Genomic DNA, 13,456 nt, shown 5'->3' on the forward strand with positions numbered 1-13,456 from the left:
GCCATGCAGGGGGGGGGGGGCAAGTTAGGCCCACTATGGCACTTTAACATTTTTTTTTTTAAACTTACCTGGACTTACCTGGGATGCGACCCCCCCATTCTTAGGTGTTCTCCAGGTGTGGGAGGGCTGGGTGGGGGTGTCCCTGGGTGCAGGGAAGGGCACCTGTGGTCTGTTTACATGGCCTCTGACCATGGAAAATGGCCCACAGGTCCCCCTAATGCCTGCCCTGACCTAGGCGTTAAACAATGGTGTTAATCAGGTTTAGTGCCATTACTTAAGGTCCTCCTCCTCCCATGCGTGATTTTTGCACAGGAGGATAAATAAGGCACAGTGGCCTTAGAGTCAATTTTTGCCCAGGAATGCCTACCTTGCATCTCATTGACACAAGCTAGTTTTCCGCAGGCAAAAAATCACGTTAACTCCAATATTTTGACGCTAGATGGGTCTAGTGTCAAAATATAAATATGGAGTTAAGTTTGCGCCGGATTTGCGTAAAACAAATGATGCAAATCCAGCACAAACAGAGTATAAATATGCCCGTGAAAGCTTTGTGGAAAACCTCTTCTGACATTGCTGGCTTACCTATAGTGCTGAACTATGTTCGAGTGATCACTAGCTTGATTAGATGAAGCTGTGAATGTGTATGGCCCAGATGTCAGTGATAAGCTTCCCTATCCCTTGGATTGGACATTGCTTGAGTTCATACAGATTTGCATGTCCATCTTGTACAGTAATTCTGTATTATGAGTTGCCCTAGAGTTTACTTTTCATATGTGCTGCTGCAAATTTCTATTTTCCATATCATACTTATTTAGTTAAGATAACACCATATTTAAAGTTTTTTGTGCATATGTACTCCAGTAGCTGTTTGACCTCCTTGTGTAAAAACTTTAATGCTCAAGTTACAATGGCTGTTCTCCATTGACTGCTATTATTACTATTTTTGTTGACATGCTAAAGTATTTTATTCCTGTGCATCCACTGGCTTAGGTGGCATTCTACTGCAGTTGCTATGAATGGCCGGTGTGTTGTGTATGACTTACCTCACGGCTGACTTGGTATCACTTTGTGCCTGTCAAACCTGTAATACTACCTAAGCAATAGTGAGATATTTTTTTCAGCATTTTGCTTCAACTTTGCATACACATATGTAGGTGTAGCGGTGAATTTGCACAGCCCTTCCAGTGAAATATACACTTTTCTTTTGTAATAAAACTCGTCTGTGTGGTTTGGGCATATTCTTATGACACTAACAGTACTGATGGTGGGCCAGATTTTGTCTCACTCATGCAGATTAGCTACTTGTGTAAACCTCTAGTGAGCAATGCTGTTAAATAGTACTGAATCATGTGTGTTTATAGTTTTTATCCATACATGTTGATCCCTGATGTTCTACATGTGTAATTCAAAACTACTTGTCTCCAATAACAGTCTGGACATTGTTGTTTGTAGGGTCACCATGACACTTTTCATCTAGTACAGGACTTTCTTTTTCTATTCTCTCAGTTTTAGAATTTCTATACTTTAAGTAAACCAATTTGTCTTTGTAAGAAAGTGGATTATTATTTTGGGTGAAAGGCTGACCACCTCAGAGAATAATAATATTCAGGGACAACTTCAGTCACTAAATTAACATAAGCTCTAACCTCTGGCAGATATGGCGCAGAGCAGACAAGCTTGTAAGTATTATTAATGCTGTACCGAAACAGTAATAACGTCAGGACATCAAGCAATAAAAAATCACAAACTAAATTAGAGAAATAGAATACAATATGATAAACAAAATAACACCAACACAAAGAAAATACAGTCAAGGGAACCAAATTTTGAAAGTTGAAAGCAGAAATAGCTCTAAAAAACACAAAGTGCCAAGGAAAGTCTATGGAAGTGGTAGAATGAGACCTATGCTTAACTTGAGGCTGACTTCGATGAAGCAGTAGTCACATGGAACACGTTGATCAGATCAGGTAAAAATCAAAATCCAAAAGTTTTAAACTTTTTAAGTCTCACTTCAGAAAAAGGCTTTGTTGCTTTTCTGAGGAAATAAAACCTTTTCATATTTCTTCGAGAACCCTGATGCAGAATGGGAGTTTGTCACTTTTTGAAGAGAAAAATCTTTTCTGTGCGGGCTGTCGCTGAAATTGTAGCCACTCTGTGGAACAGAAGGGCAGATAACTGAAGTAGACCAGTGCCACTGGAGCTTTGGTGATTTCTCATTGAACATTTCCTAAATCTCAATACAGAATTGGACTAAGTCATTTTTTTGGTGGTGTTGGGAGTGAGAGGGTGGTGAGCCTAAATTTTATTGAATCGCCACAACTCTTAAATATCCACCAGGGGATCTTTAAAAATGAGCCGGGGAAATAAGAAACTACAATTCAAATAATCAATACAATTTTACAAAATTCTAAGGAATCAATTTTGAGAGTTGTAGTTAAATATTTAAGGTTTAATTAATGATTATTCCTTAGATCATTTCTTTATTAATCAAGCATTAGCTATAGAACACTGAATAAAGCATGTCCCATAAATCAGATCCCTAGTTTATAATTCTAAGTCAATAAAGTATATTGAAGGCAAGTAACTCCTGAAGTGTTTCTCTTAGAAGAGCATTCAAGGCTCAAAAATCATCTGAGTCTGAGAGTATCAAGCAATGTAGTAATAAAATAGCAAAAAGGAGAAAGCATCTAAGAGTCAGTCTAGCAAGTAAAGCTATCAAACTCATAAAGAGTAAGTGTCAGCATCTTTAGCTAGAGAGTGAGAAAGTCTGACACATCTGTGAGTGAGTTCTCACTGTTCTTTCACTGGGACACTTTTATATGAAATACAATGAAACACAAGTTTTACAATTTCTTCAGATAAATTATTAGATGAGTCAATCAGGAAAAAACATCAGGAGACAGGAACAGGTTCCGCCAAGATGGCAAATTTAAACAAGGAAAGTTCTAAATACATGATACATTTTGTAGAAGTTTTGACTATAATGCTACATCAAGCCATTTCTCAGCCACCTAGATCTCTGAAAGGAAGAACATTTATATATGTTTTAAATTAAACATGATCACATTAAGTCCTCTCCTTTCACACACGTCTTTACACTAGAAGCCTAGTCATAAAAAAGCAAGTTTAAGATTAGTTTGACAAGTTTTGAGATTCCCATGCTGGTCAAATGGTTAAAAAGAATAGAAGAATATAACTTTCTTTGCTAGCATAGGAAGTTTGAGTTATGTGAGACCATGCAAACGTCACAATAGAAACACTTCTGTGAAGCTAAATCAGTTTGGAATTTGTTAATGTTAGCAAATCGAGCAGGTCAAGCAAGTGCAGGTCATGAAGAGTTTAGAACGGAAAATGCAACATTTGGGTGGGCCCACAAATTACTCATATGACTTATTAATTAAGTGGAATTTATTTTTATTGAAATCTTGAGCAGGAGTTCTGAGTAGGACAAAGCTGGAGTAGACCTGCTAGCTGAATACTTTTTCCTGTGCGTGCCACTGGACCTCTAGGGGAAAAGATTTTTAAAGTTTCAAACGTTGTTATAAACAACCATAGAAGTACACATCTAAGGCCCTGGGACCTCAGGGGAAGACACCTAGGCCCATATTTATACTTTTTGACGCAAATCATTGCTAGGGCAGATTTGCTTCCAAAGGTTCACCGCCGGCTAATGCCATTCCAACACGCCAGCCGGGCGCCTTATTTATGGAATGACATTAATCGGCGCTGCAGCCTGGTTAGCGTCAATATAAGTGACAGTAACCGGGCAGCAGAGGCGAAGGGAAGACTGGGAGTTGTGCACCAAAGAATTGTGCAAGTCAGGTTAGAGTGAAAAATATTGTCTCTACCCTGACTTGCGCCATTTTTTGACACCCAACCCCCATGGAAATGACTCCTGTCTTAGCAAAGACAGGACTCATGCCGCCTGCCCATTGGCCATGCCCAGGGGACTTCTGTCACCTGGGCATGGCCATTGGGCACAGTGGCATGTAAGGGGGCCCAGGTTAGGCCCCCCCATGCCACTTAAAAAAAATATATATATATATATATACATACCTGCACTTACCATGGATGGGTCACCCCATCCATGGGTGTCCTCCACGGGTGGTCGAGTGTGGCAGGGGATGTCCCTGGGTACAGGGAAGGGCACCTATGGACTGCTTCCATTGTTTGCCACCATGGAAATGAGCCCACAGGTCCTTTAACGCCTGCCCTGATCCAGGCGTTATAAAATGGCACAAATCCGCCTGGGTGCCATGTTTTAAGGCCCTCCTCTCCTGTGCATCATTTTGGCGCCAGAGGATAAATAAGGCGCACATGTCTTAGAGTCATTAGGGACCGCCTATCTTGCATGTACAAAAAATGACTCAAACTCAATAACTTTTGAGCTAGACGGGTCTAGCGCCAAAGTATAAATATTGAGTTAATTTTGTGCCGAATTTGCGTAAAAAAAATGACGCAAATTTGGCGTAAACAGAGTATAAATATGGGCCTTAGAGACTGTCAGGGTGCCAGGCAAAGACTAACAGCAGAGCTCAGTTCAGATCCTGTTGTCACTGATCAGTTTAAAAACTTTAGGAGAATGGACCACTGAAATTGTCTCTATAGGTACCCATGAGGTCTGAAAACTGACCCTTGGAGCCCACTTCTTTGTCCTGTGTAGAAGAGAGATCAGGTCTAGTCCTTCAAGGCTACCCGTAGGTCATAAGCAGAAGGTCCAGTACTCATCTGATATTCTGCATGTCTAGTAAGTATTCCAAGGCTGATGCCCTTGAATGTCACATTAATGTCTGGCACCAGCTATTGGGTTGGGGTGACTCCTGGGCACTCCAAAACCGACAGGGTAAAAGTTTGTGGGAAAAGCCTACCCATATTTTCAGGAGTTACTGTTCGTCTTACTCCAAACTATCCTACAAGGCATGGGAATCAATAGGAAGTCGACTTTCAGTTACTGGAAGGTGGTTTGAAAATCTAGGGATTGGAATAATTGGTAGTATCTTGAGACCATTGTGGATGATGGCTCTTTTTGCAATAACTGGATTTGGATCTTTCAAGTTATACTAGAGAGTGCAGAGAAAGAGAGGAAAATAGGGAAAAAGAAGAGCATAAATATAACTTGAGAAAAGACTGAACATCTATTATAGTGACATCAAGCAGCTAGGAGAATCCAGAAGATCTTTCCTGGATCAACCTTTGAGATGTTGATTTGTCTCACTGATAAGAGATATCATATTGATGTGATGGGTTTATTTACCATCAGAGGAGGGACTGGTGCAGCGGAAGAATCAGCTGCTACCGTTGACATCATAAACATAACCTATATGTACTTATCAGCTTTAACCCCTGATTGATGTAAAGTGATGAATTCAGATTCAGTAATAGGAGTACCCTCACTAAGAGAAATGATATAATTGAGTGTTGTACTTTAAGTGTCCTTACTTAATTTGCATGTAATTGCATTTAAAACTATAACTATGTAGTTTTGCACTAATGTTGAGGGATCATGTTTGCAAATGTAGTTCTCCATTACAATTGAGTACATGAGTTAACAATGTCAATTTGTTTATTAAATGTAACATGAAGTTTAAAAGGCAAAAGTGCAACCAACATTTACATTACTGTAGAATTAAAAGTGTGCACAGTTAGTAAGTGAAATTAAATGTGTTGACCACACCTGAAAATGTCCTTAACCTCTTAGCTGCTGGGCCTTCCCCCCACCCCCCAGTGCTGAGCCCTTTCTTGGCTATTTGGGGTAGTTCGCGCTTAGGCCTTCATAACTTTTTGTCCACATAAGCTATCCACGCCAAATTTGCGTCCTTTTTTTCCAACATCCTAGGGATTCTAATGGCACCCAGAGTTTGTGGTTTCCCCTGGAGGAGACCAAGAAATTAGCCAAAATATAGTGAAAAACGTCTTTTTTACACACTGTCTTCCTTTTTAAAGGAAAAAATGGACAGAAAGACAAGGGGCAATAACACTTGTTTTGCTATTCTGTGTTCCCCCAAGTCTTCCAATAAAAATGGTACCTCACTTGCATGGGTGGGCCTAATGCTCGTGACAGGAAACGCAACATGGACACATCACATTTTTACATTGAAATCGGACGTGTTTTTTGCAAAGTGCCTAGCTGTAGATTTTGGCCTCTAGCTCAGCCGGCACCTTGGGAAACCTAGCAAACCTTGGCATTTTTGAAAACTAGACACCTAGGGAATCCATGATGGGGTGACTTGTGGGGCTCTGACCAGGTTCTGTTACCCAGAATCCTTTGCAAACCTCAAAATTTGGCTAAAGAAAACACATTTTCCTCACATTTTGGTGACAGAAAGTTGTGGAATCTGAGAGGAGTCACAAATTTCCTTCCACTCAGCGTTCCCCCAAATCTTCAGATAAAATTGATACCACACTTGTGTGGGTAGGCCTAGCGCCCGCGACAGGAAATGCCCCAAAACACAACATGGACACATCCCATTTTTTGACAGAAAACAGAGGTGTTTTTTGCAAAGTGCCTACCTGTAGATTTTGGCCTCTAGCTCAGCCGGCACCAAGGGAAACCTACCAGACCTGTGCATTTTTTAAAACTAGAGAGCAAGGGGAATCCAAGATGGGGCTCTGACCAGGTTCTGTTACCCAGAATCCTTTGCAAACCTCAAAATGTGGCAAAAAAAACACATTTTCCTCACATTTCGGTGACAGAAAGTTCTGGAATCTGGGAGGAGCCACAAATTTCCTTCCACCCAGTGTTCCTCCTAGTCTCCCGATAAAATTGATACCTCACTTGTGTGGGTAGGCTTAGCGCCCACGACAGGAAATGCTCCAAAACACAACATGGACACATCCCATTTTTTGACAGAAAACAGAGGTGTTTTTTGCAAAGTGCCTACCTGTAGATTTTGGCCTCTAGCTCAGCCAGCACCAAGGGAAACCTACCAGACCTGTGCATTTTTGAAAATTAGAGACCTAGGGGAATCCAAGATGGGGTGACTTGTGGGGCTCTGACCAGGTCCTGTTACCCAGAATCCTCAAAATGTGGCTAAAAAAAACACATTTTCCTCACATTTCGGTGACAGAAAGTTCTGGAATCTGGGAGGAGCCACAAATTTCCTTCCACCCAGCGTTCCCCTAAGTCTCCCGATAAAAATGGTACCTCACTTGTGTGGGTAGGCCTAGTGCCCGCGACAGGAATGGATCAAACTACGGTCAATGTTGGTCCTTACATGAGGCAGCTGTTTACCCTGGGGTGATCCATTCCTGACGCAGGCACTAGGTATAGGCACTCAAGTGGGGTAGCGTTTTTATCAGGACAGGTGAAGAATCACTGGGTGGTGTGGATCCCAGCATATTCCTGTAGTTTGTGTGACAGAAATGCAAGAAAAATAGAGTTTTTATTCAACATTTCAGCTTTGCAGGGTATTCTGGGTAAGAAAACTTTGGGGAATCCACACAAGTCACACCTCTGTGGACTCCCCCGAATATCTAGTTTCCAGAAATGTTTGGGTTTAGTATGTTTCTATATATGGTCGCCGAACCCAGGACCAAAAACACAGGTGCCTACCTTCCAAAGCCAGTTTCTTTTGTGATAGATAATTTTGATGTCTCTACAATACGATTTGGGCAGTGGAATTTGGGGCTGAACTAAATTGGGGAGCTCCCAAGAGAGCACTCTCTCTCTGCTTGCCGCCGCATTCACCTGCTGTCTGGGTTGGGCTAACCCACTATTACCCCGTTGCACAGACTGTGCTTGCGAAGGGACAGCAGGACTGTCATCATCACCTCCCTCATAATTTACTGGAAGAAGAGTTATCAAATGGGACTCCTCAGACTGAAAAATCACTCCCAGAGTCTGCGCCATTGTCCTATCCCTCAGATGCTGTCTCAGTATCTGATGTCTCAGTCTCTGATCCTATGTCACAGCTGTCTTCTATAACCTGAGTGACTGCAGCAATCATCCATCAAGATGCCATCTCTGCTATTGGCTAAACTGTTGCTCTAAAACACTAGCCTACGTAGACAGTCACAAAATCGATGGTGTGTTTGAGATACATGCAACAGTAGAGGCCACCTTACCTGCGCTTCTTCACTCAATCAGCACGTTCTTTCAAGACACTCAAATAACACCTTGTCACATACCATTCATCACAGTCTTTAGCACCTCCTGCGCCCAGTCCAACAATCATTATTGGTGCTCCCACTCCCTCCTCCTCGGATTCCCTCATTACCAGCCAGCAAAAGTGCCCTTCCTCTCTCCATAGCGGCCCTCCACCTCGCACATACATTTCATTTGTATTATAGCGCAGGTAATGGCTGACTTTACTAATGTACTCTGCTATTTACATCAAATACAGATTTTCTCTTTGCAGTAGGCATATAAACCTTCTGCGCTTCTTTATGGCACTAAAACTGCCACTAGACAAAAGTCTGATCCTTTTGTAGCAGAAACATAATCACAATACTTACTTGACTTTTTTATTGCTGCATAAAAGCTACAGTTGAAATGCGTCAGTTGAAGTATGTGCACTGTTTTGAAGACGCAAGCTGCAACTGCAAGACAACTGGTGAAAAAAAAAATATATATATATATATATATATATATATATATATATATATATATCACTTTTATATGTGGGTCTGGTTTTCCTGGGGGGCGATTGCAGCCCCCAGGGAAACCACACATGTATTGACAAAAGTGATTTATATATATATATATATATATATATATAGATCTATCTCTATATATATCTATCTACATAGATATATCTATAGATAGATCTATATATATATGTATATCTATAGATATATCCATGTAGATAGATATATCTACATAGATATATCTATATATATATATATATATATATATATCTATCTATATATATAGATATATATATTTTTTAGTAGTTGTATGGTTTCCTTGGGAGCCAAAATGGCCCCCAGGGAAACCGTACAACAACTAAAAAAAAATACTGCCCCCACTGGGGTTTGCCCTGCCCACGGGCGACCCCCTGTCATTTCTTTTTCTTGTTTCTTTTTTTTTCTTTAAAAAAAAATAAAATGTAGCCCGGGGGGGGGGGGGCTTTTTTTTTCATATACCCCCGGGGGGGGAGCTGGCCTATTTTCCGAGGGGGCCGACCCTCCCAAGTGAAATCCCTGGTGTCTAGTGGTCTTTCCTGGCCCCCGATCGCAGCTGTGCTGCGATCAGGGGCCAGGAAACACTTTCAGGATGGCCTCGTAAGAAAGGAGAGAGTCTCCCCTTTCTTACGAGGCCTTCCCAAACGTGGGGAAGGCCGTTTGGGGCCGTTTTCTCCATTGGAGCAGGAAGCGGCCACAAGGCTGCTTCCTGCTCCGATGGGGAAATCAACAAAGTGACGTCAGCTCGCCTCGCGGCACGCTGACGTCACAAAGGGGCGGGTGAGGGGCGGGGGAGACACGGAAAAGCTTCAGTGTCTCCTGCGGTTTAAAAAAATAAAATAAAATCCTCGGGTGCAACGCACCCGAGGATTTATTAACCCCCTCCCTGGTGTCAGCCACTGCTCGTGACCCGCACCCAAGTGGTTAATGTTAGAATATGTTTTCAATTTTATGCTAATGTGTCATTTCATTGCAGGTACTTTTCCAGTAAATATTAGTTTTGAAATAAATACACTATTGTATTACACATAGAGAGACTGAAAAAACAATGATACATGGAGCAATTGAGAGAGGATGATTTTGACAGCAATGACAGCAATGCCTCCTAAGCCTGTATTGGGACCTAAACCTGCTGTAACAAGTCCTACCGTGAGATGGGAGAAGAATGAAGCACATAATGGCTGAATCGATGGGCCTTGCCCAGTGAATTATTCACAATAATAACTAGAACTTTCATGATTGCTTGTGAGACATGATTCCCTCTGACTTTGGGAGGTACAGACCTCTGTCTTTCCCCTTGCTTTGCTGAGTGTGGCTTACACGTACACTTTACCACCAAGAAGAATCTTGACTGAGCTTTTGAATTGCTGACATCATCCCTGTCTTTCAAATTCCTTTTTTCATTTTCTAAGTTTTTTGTCATATTTTTGCTCCTCACCTTTTGCCTGCAAGTTCTTTAGTTAGATTCCATTTGATATTGGGTTCTAGAGGGCTTGTCCTATTTGTTCTTAGTTAACTTAGCTACGTTTTTTTGACTTGCTCTAATGTGTAAGAAAAATTGCCAGCATTTATTTTAAGAACATCAGAATCTGCTATTAATACTCTGTATTGCTATCATGGAGTGTTTGGTTTGTCTCCTGTTATCCCGACTAATTGTTTTAGGAAGATTTTGCTACCTTATGGTAATATTGTATCTTTACACTATTTACATTAACCTGAGTGGTAATTCTGATATGAGTTTTCATTGTGTGGGCAAATTAGTTACACTGTAAATTAAATGTTGATTGATGTTTTCATTGACTGTCTAATTTACCCCTTGTACTGCCTTCAAGACAAAATGCTCCATCATGCATATGATGCATCTAAAGTGAAAATTGCTTTTGGGAGGCTTGACACCACTTTAAACATATTAGAATAATAAATAGTGTGTGTTAGAAATGGGGTCTTTGGTTGACAGTCAGGTTACCCCCTGTTCAAGCAAGGACCCTCACGCTAGTCAGGGTAATAGAGAATCACCCTCAGCTAACCCCTGCTTACCCCCTTGGTAGCTTGGCAGAGCAGTAGGCTTAACTTCAGAGTGCTAGGTGTAAAGTATTTGTACCAACACACACAGTAACTCAATGAAAACACTACAAAATGACACAACACCAGTTTAGAAAAATTGGAAATATTTATCCAAACAAAACAAGACTGAAACGACAAAAATCAGAAATACATAAGTCAAGTTATGAATTTTTAAAGATTAAACTCAAAAATAGCGTTTAGAAACTAAAATGCTTTGATGAGATGTTAACACGGCGTCGTGACGGAGTCGTTCCCAACAAGCCGACACCAGCGGTGCCGGACACAGAGTCGTGTAGACCCCCAAGTACAGTACCTTTGGTGAAGAGTGAAAACAATCCAATGCGCGAAGTCAGGGATTGCGGCGTCTGTGTGAAACGTTGAGTCCACGCACTTCGAGCGGCATCGGTCACGACGTGGTGCGGTGACTTCTACGGAGTCGTGGACTTCAGCGGGGCTGCGGCGGCGTCGGGCCTGCAAAGAGCGTCGCGTTCCAGCGAAGGTTATGGCGTCGGGTGCATGCGTCATCACCGGATTCAGCAGTGGCGTCGGTCCGGAGTCGTCCGAAGTCGATTTCCTTGGATTTCTACCAGCTTTCCTTTCAAGGGCCCAGGGACTGGATAGGGCACCACTTGTCAGAGCAGGAGTCTCTCCAGAGACTTCAGGTGCTGGCAGAGAGAAGTCTTTGCTGTCCCTGAGACTTCAAACAACAGGAGGCAAGCTCTAACTCAAGTCCTTGGAGATTTCTTCACAAGATGGAAGGCACACAAAGTCCAGTCTTTGCCCTCTTACTCTGGCAGAAGCAGCACTGCATGAAAGCTCCACAAAGCACAGTCACAGGCATGGCAGCACTTCTTCCTCAGCTATCAGCCCTTCTCCAGGCATAGGTTCTTCTTGGTTCCAGAAGTGTTTCTAAAGTCTGTAGATTTGGGTGCCCTTCTTATACCCATTTTAGTCTTTGAAGTCACCTTTCTTCAAAGGGGACTCACACCTACTTGTGAAATCCTGCCTTGCCAAGGCAAGGCCTCAGACACACACCAGGGGGTTGGAGTCTGCATTGTCAGAGGCAGACACAGCCCTTTCAGATGAGAGTGACCACTCCACCCCTCCCTCCTAGCAGAGATGGCTAATTAGGAAATGCAGGTTACACCCCAGCTCCCTTTGTGTCACTGTCTAGTGTGAGGTGAAAAACAACCCAACTGTCAAACTGACCCAGACAGGGAATCAACAAACAAGGCAGAGTCACGGAATGGTTTAAGCAAGAAAATGATCACTTTCTAAAAGTGGCATTTTTAAATTGTGAGTTCAGGGACCCCAAACTCCACATGTCCATCTACTCTCTAGGGGAATCTACACTTTAATCATATTTAAAGGTATCCCCCATATTATCCTATGAGAGAGACAGGCCTTGCAACAGTGAAAAACGAAATTGGCAGTACTTCAATGTCAGGACGGTAAACCACATGACTATGGGGGTCATTCTGACCCTGACGGGCGGCGGAGGCCGCCCGCCAGAGTTCCCCCCTCCGAAATACCGCTCCGCGGTCAAAAGACCGCGGAGGGTATTCTAAGTTTTTCCCTGGGCTGGCGGGCGGTCGCCAAAAGACCGCCCGCCAGCCCAGGGAAAAACTCCCTTCCCACGAGGATGCCGGCTCGTAATCGAGCGGCGGAGTGGGAAGGTGCGACGGGTGCTGTTGCACCCGTCGCGTATTTCACTGTCTGCCAAGCAGACAGTGAAATACTCGTAGGGGCCCTCTTACGGGGGCCCCTGCAGTGCCCATGCCACTGGCAGGCACTGCCAGTGGCATGGGCACTGCAGGGGCCCCCAGGGGCCCCGCGACCCCCCCTACCGCCATCCAGTTCCCGGCGGGCAGACCGCCGGGAACTGGATGGCGGTAGGGGGGGTCGGAATCCCTTCGGCGGTGCAGCTAGCTGCGCCGCCTTGGAGGATTCAAAAGGGCAGCGGTACACTGGCGGGAGACCGCCAGTGTTGCCGGTCTGACCGCGGCTTTACCGCAGCGGTCAGAATGCCCTGCGGGGCACCGCCGGCCTGTCGGCGGTGCTCCCGCCGACCCTGGCCCCGGCGGTCTAAGACCGCCGGGGTCAGAATGACCCCCTATATGTCCTACCTTATCCATGCACTGCACCCTGCCCTTAGGGCTACCTAGGGCCTACCTTAGGGGTGCCTTACATGTAAGAAAAGGGAAGGTTTAGGCCTGGCAAGTGGGTACACTTGCCAAGTCGAATTTACAGTGTAAAAAATACACACACAGACACTGCAGTGGCAGGTCGGAGACATGATTACAGGGTTACTTGTGTGGGTGGCACAACCAGTGCTGCAGGCCCACTAGTAACATTTGTTTTATAGGCCCTGGGCACCTCTGGTGCACTTTACTAGGGACTTAACAGTAAAACAAATATGCCAATCATGGAGAACCAATTACGCACATATTTTAAACAGGAGCACTTGCTCTTTAGCACTGGTTAGCAGTGGTAAAAGTGCCCAGAGTAATAAAAACAGCAAAATCAGAGTCCAGCACACAGCAATAAACTGGGGTACAGAGGCAAAAAGTTAAGGGAGACCACGCCAAGGATGAAAAGTCTAACACGTGTCCCCCCCAGCTAAAAGTGGGGAGCAACTACCCAACCTCATGGAAGTTCTCATCACTAAGGCAGAAGAACCTGGACAGACCATCAGCATTGGCGTGCTCTGTACCAGGAAGGTGTTCCACCGTAAAATCCATCCCCTGTAGGGAAATAGACCACCTCAACA

This window comes from Pleurodeles waltl, chromosome 4_2 (genome assembly GCF_031143425.1).
Source record: "Pleurodeles waltl isolate 20211129_DDA chromosome 4_2, aPleWal1.hap1.20221129, whole genome shotgun sequence".
In the NCBI taxonomy this organism is placed as follows: Eukaryota; Metazoa; Chordata; class Amphibia; order Caudata; family Salamandridae; genus Pleurodeles; species Pleurodeles waltl.